The sequence below is a fragment of the Terrapene carolina genome, unplaced genomic scaffold, assembly GCF_002925995.2.
Source record: "Terrapene carolina triunguis isolate 2854851 unplaced genomic scaffold, T_m_triunguis-2.0 Scaffold89, whole genome shotgun sequence".
In the NCBI taxonomy this organism is placed as follows: domain Eukaryota; kingdom Metazoa; phylum Chordata; order Testudines; family Emydidae; genus Terrapene; species Terrapene triunguis.
In genome coordinates this window covers 4,305,985-4,311,777 of record NW_020664440.1, presented here as the reverse complement: position 1 = coordinate 4,311,777, position 5,793 = coordinate 4,305,985, and the positions used below count along the sequence as shown (strand labels likewise).

The 5,793-nt window shown below is 42.1% G+C and overlaps 1 protein-coding gene across 1 annotated transcript in view; it reads left to right on the top strand.

Moving 5' to 3' along the window:
* The first annotated feature begins 2,651 nt into the window (after positions 1–2,651).
* Positions 2,652–5,793, top strand: part of PRICKLE2 (prickle planar cell polarity protein 2) — a 105,143-nt gene continuing 102,001 nt past the window's right edge. The window contains exon 1 of the mRNA XM_024192707.1: positions 2,652–2,892. The gene's annotated coding sequence lies outside the window, so the exon portion shown is untranslated. The remainder of the gene's footprint in view (positions 2,893–5,793) is intronic.

Below are 5,793 nucleotides of genomic sequence, written 5' to 3'. Positions count from 1 at the left end.
TGCAAGGAGACCAAACTCCCTCCTTTTGCACTCTGTCCTCCCTCCATCCAGAGAGACCACAGCAATGTGTTGAGGGCTGGCCTGCAGTTCTGTTGATTCTGCAGATACCCCTGAAGACGTCAGTTTCCATTGCTATCATGTTATGATGAGCGCTAGAATTCACATAATTAAAACAACAGCCGCAGTAAAGCCCCGTTGTGTGGTATAACTGAGGGCTGTGTAAAAACTTATTTGGGGATTTTATCGGACGCAAGTTGACTCTTATTGGTTGCTCTGAGTAGACTCCTGAATGAGCAGGATAATCTCCAAACTCTTCCTTAGAACCTACTTAGGGCTGGTCTACACTGGGGGGGTGGGATCGATCTAAGATACGCAACTTCAGCTACGTGAATAGCGTAGCTGAAGTCGAAGTATCTTAGATCGATTTAGCTCAGGTCCTCACGAGGCGGGATTGACGGCCGCGGCTCCCCCCTCGACTCCGCTACCGCCTCTCGCTCTGGTGGAGTTCCGGAGTCGATGGGGAGCGCATTTGGGGATCGATTTATCGCGTCTAAACAAGACGTGATAAATCGATCCCCGATAGATCGATTACTACCCGCCAATCTGGCGGGTAGTGAAGACGTACCCTTAGTTTGTGAAGTCTTCCAATGTATGGTGATGTACTGGTGGTGAATGTGTTCTTGTACTTTGACTAGTATCTTATGTATCATACCTAGGTTGTGAACTCCTTGGTAAAGGGACATTTGATTATAAAGTACCATGGACACTCATTAGCCTTCTGTAGCAATAATAGCCTGCCCCAAATTCTGATGCTCTGGAAGTTAATTGGTAAACTGTGTGTTTTTTAGGTCTGAAGTTGCTAGACTCTTTTCTACACACTTAATTTTGGTGAGAGCTAGCTGCAGGAAAACGAGGTGCTTCCAACAATCAGAAAGAGCGAGTTTCTGAAAGCCTGCTTGCTGAGATAATCATGATTATTCTTTCAAGCATTCTTTTGATCTTCCAGCCCTTGATTTTTCTCCATCATCTTGAAAATGAATGGAAGTGAAATTTGCTTTCCTACTCTCACTCCTCCTGAAGTGATCTCGCTGAAGTTTTAAAGATGTACCTTTTTTCTTGACTGTTGTTTGGTTATTCTGGAACTTTTGTTTGAAGTTCCTTTTCTAAATTTAAAATGTATATTTTGCATCTGCAAGGTAATACTTTTAAATGCAAAACAGCCCATTAAAGTTAAACTGGGAATACCGTAGCTAAATGGTTTTTCTAGCCTCACTCCTTTGCTCGCATGTAGTCTTCATTGGCTTTATCCACATGCCTGTGCCAAGCTGGAAAAAACTACTTTAAGGCTGGTTTCTGCAGTCCGTACATCAATATTCTTGAGTATACACTATATGGCCATGGTTTTCAACCTTGTTTCATTTGCGGATCCCTAAAAAAATGTCAAAAGCAGGTGTGGACCCTTTGGAAATACAACCTGTGGTCCGCAGACCCCTACCATAGAAGTCTTAAACTGAAAACTGACTCAACAGAATTCAACTATAAATATTGCATGTACTGGGCCCGGCATTTGACAGAGCGTGAGAAAGCAGCATGCATCCGACGAAGTGGGTATTCACCCACGAAAGCTCATGCTCCAATACGTCTGTCAGTCTATAAAGGTGCCACAGGACTCTTTGCTGCTTTTACAGATCCAGACTAACACGGCTACCCCTCTGATAGCGTGAGAAAGGGCGCTAAACTGTGAGCTTCTATGGTAACGACAACAGTTTAAGGTTTTGACCTGTAGGTGGGGGTATTCACATACTTCTGATTGATCAGAAAAACGGAATGCCTTTTCTGAGTTCCGAAACTTTTATTTTCATAGTCACCTTTCGCGGATCCCTTAAACATAGTCTGCGGACCCCCAGGGGTCCGCGGGTCACAGGTTGAAAACTACTGCCATAACTACAACTATTATTCCGAATGTATCTAAACTTTTCGACTAAATTTTGCAGGCACAATATGTCAGCAGAATCTCTCCAGGTTTACACAACTGTACAAGATCAAAATTTATCACGTGAGCATAAAAGCCGGTATCTTCTTCCATGCCGACCTGTTTGGGAATGAACAGAAAGTTTCTAGGTCATCGTGCCTCCTGCAGGAAGTGGCACATGTTGTAGCTCTGCAGTTTATAATTTTATGAGTAGCCCCTCGTTTAGTGTAAGTATCAAGAGTTAGTACCGTGATCAAGCATGTAGATCTGTATGCAGTGAAAAGAATTGAGCCTCTTTTACAGCTAGGTTCTATCGAAAAGAACACACGTGAACAGTATTCGGGTTATTTGCCCGGCGTCTTTTATGGCATGATAGTTAACTGTGAGACTCGTTATTACTTTTAGAACTACGTGCTGCTTATAAACCTTTTTCTACTGACGTACAGCCATGAGCTGCGTTGGGCAAAGTAACTTTTCCTTAGCTCTGTTAGTTAAAGCTGTAAGGGATGCTGGCTCCTGAGATCGGAATTTGGTTAGAGGGACAGGGTTGGGTTATGCCTCCTGATTTTCGCCAATAAGCTAAAACTTCGGTGGGCGTCACTGGAAACAGCCTGAGTGCTTTAACTCCCCAAATGACCTAACTGACTCGCAGCTACAAACAGCCTTCTTGAACAGCAAAGCCACTCCAAATGGCAGTGTTTTAGTCAGGCTGTGTAAGAATGCTTCTCCACCTCTCGCTGAGTACCCCAGAGGGCCTCAGTAAGCATTTTGCTCTTTGCTTCAGCCACCACACTTTTCTCATTAGGAAGACATTGAAGAGACGTCTCTCTTTTTTTCTCTCCATCTTTCTCTCTTTCCTTTCTCCTTCCCACTGACGCAGTGGTTTTTGTGCACGCGAAATAAATGCCTGTTTAGTCGGGGTAAGTAATCGTGTTCAGTTTGTAACATAGGAAAGCATAAGGCATTTAATCTGAGACTAATATTTACACTTGGAAAGTTGTTTTCAGTTGTAATATTCTGTATCCAGCTGTAAACTCAGGGTTGCTTTTGCAATTAGGCAGGAAAACTGAGCTAACTAGCTCAAATGTTGTAGAGAATTTTGGTCTCATTTAATTACTGCTGCTAAATTACGGTTCAGAGACTTGATTTTCTAATATTAATATCTATACTTCAAGTGGGGTTTTGTTTTGCTTTGTTTTGTTTTTTTTACCTTGGCAAGTTGTAAAACTGACAGAACCGTGGCTTTGCACAGCTTCTCTTACCAACTTCCAGACCACTTGTAGTTTTTTAGTGCATTAAGAGTCTAAAATGTAAAACACTGTGGGAGTCTGAAGCTTATCTTTAGCTCTTAGTTTCAAAATGTAGCGTATGTCATCTCAGCTGCTGTGGGGATTTGTGTGGAATGACAAAATGCAAATCTTGAACCTTTTGACAGCTGTGTTTAATACAGGCTAAAATGTTATTTTTAACTCTTGGATGTTGAATTTTTATATTAAAAATATTAGCATGAATTCTAAAGGGAATGTAGACTTTCTCTCATGCAAAGTAAAGCACTTTTTTTTCTTTCAAGTAAAACAAAGATTTTTAAGTATCTAATGAAACTTACTTAACTTAATGGCTTTTGAATACTTTTGCAATTAAGCAACTAGCAAGTCACATTTCACATGTTCACTGGTTAGTCATAAATGAGACGTTTGGGTGAAAAAAAGATACTTCTTGCAAATACAAACTAGCACGCCCGTCTACAGAATGCTGGTCTGCATTAAGTTACTTTGGCTATTTGCTGCTATAGATATGTTTAACATCCTCCTCTATTTGCATTCGTTTAGCCAGTTTAAATCATTTGTATGCTTTGGGATTCCTGCTTTCTTCAAGCAGATGTGTTTATCTGCGCAACTGGCGGAGTAATTGGAGAGGCAGACTAGTGATCTGTGTATACAGACAGAGCAAATATCCACTTGGGAGGGAGTGGATTAGGACAATTCTTAAAATAATCAGTTGCAAAAACTTGAGAACATAGTGCTAGGCAACTGAAGGTGTCAAGTGAGCTGGAGCAGTGAAAACCTTGTATGTTTCTAATTCTGTTCATCATATTACAAACTGCCCCTTAGTGGGGATAAAAAAAAAAATAAAAATGATCCAATATTATGTATCTATTGAGTCAGGGCATAGCCTATACCCACAGAACTGCACATAATCCCAATCGGAGGAGCAGTTGGCTGACGTAAGAAAGGTAAAAGAGAAAAGCTATGGCCAGGCTTACTTGACTTTATGTCTGTTGAGAGAAAGGGACATAAAATATTTGTGCACTAACAAATAGTTGATCCATACTGGAGCAGAAGACTATTCTTGTTCTCAAGGCAAATTCCTCTCAAAGTGTGAATCATTTACTTTGGATTTTTGTGGTGAAGGCTTGGAGATGATTAAATGTTCTGTCTGCAGGGAATTACCAGGGGATTTGAGTATTTTCCTGAATCCGCCTCAGATGGGACACAGCTTTTGGTGTAAAACAAGAAAGTACTGTTACAGGGCAATCTTTCTGTGCTTCGCTGCCTATTGCCAGAGCAGGCCTCCCTGAGTCGTTCAAAGCTCTGGTTACGCAAGAGTATTTTTGTTACATTACCATTTAAGTAATCGCAGCAACATGCTGATTTCTCTAATGATCTTGATTAAGTTATCACTTATTTCCTTAATTAGCTGCTTGATCTACTTATACCTTCAATGAGTTTATTTTATTTGCTCTTCTAGTGATTAGAATCTATATGAATTTTTGCAAAGGTGCCTCTCTCCTTCTTAGGTAACACTAGAGCTTAAATTAAAGGGCTCTAGCATTACTGAGCCAACACATAACAGTTCTGTTTGACTGTTTATGGCATTTGCATTGCAGGGTTGGGGAGTGGGAAATAAGGACAGCATTGTTAAAGCTGCCCAGGCTACCAGTGAGCGCATCATTCATGAAAAGACGAGGAGTAAAGATGTCAGGGGGAACAGGAAACTGAAAATACAGTCTTGTGTAACAGCACTGAGCTGCTCCCAGTGAGGCGAAGCAAAATGGCATTTCTTTGGGACCTTTATCTTTTGTCAGTGATAATTCAGAACTACAGAGGATCCCAGTCCGTGAGAGAGTATGGCTTTAGAATGCATCTCTCCAGAGAAGATGCGTATGGGCTTAAAATATTTCTGTAAGATACTTCCGTGGATTTTAAATAGACCAGAGGGCACAGCGCTGGTGGAAGGCTACCTAAATATGCACCCAGACATTTCAAATTCTGGATTGGGGGGAGGGGGAAACAGCTACCCTGCATTGTTTGATGTGTCACTGAAAAACAGATCAGTCATTTGTATCTGTTGGTGGCAGTTGCTCTCAAACAGAGCGAGGATTTAACAGAATTGCAAAAAGCGTGTTTTAGAAATGGGCATGTTAAATACATTAATTATATACAATAATTGGAGGCGAGTTGCTGTCTCAAACCCAACCAGGGAAAATATTTTAAAATGATATGCAGTACAACTAGACTAGCTGTGTTGTTTGGGCACAGGGCCACAGGAGGGATGTGTGTAGACGTGCACTATCTGTGGGACAGCTTGGGGAAGGGGTTGTGTCCTTGGACCTTCCTACATTCTCCAGCATGCAGGAGAAATGTGCTGTCTGCACTATCCTTTGGGAAGGTGCATCCTTCTCTTCCCAGTGAGCTGGGCCGGCTCTGTGTCTTGTAGGGGCAGTCTGTAGGGTGCAAGGGTGGAGTATTCACTGGCAGGGCCGGCTCTGGCTTTTTCGCCGCCCCAGGCGAAAAAGCCTCCGGCCGCCCCCCCCCCCCTCG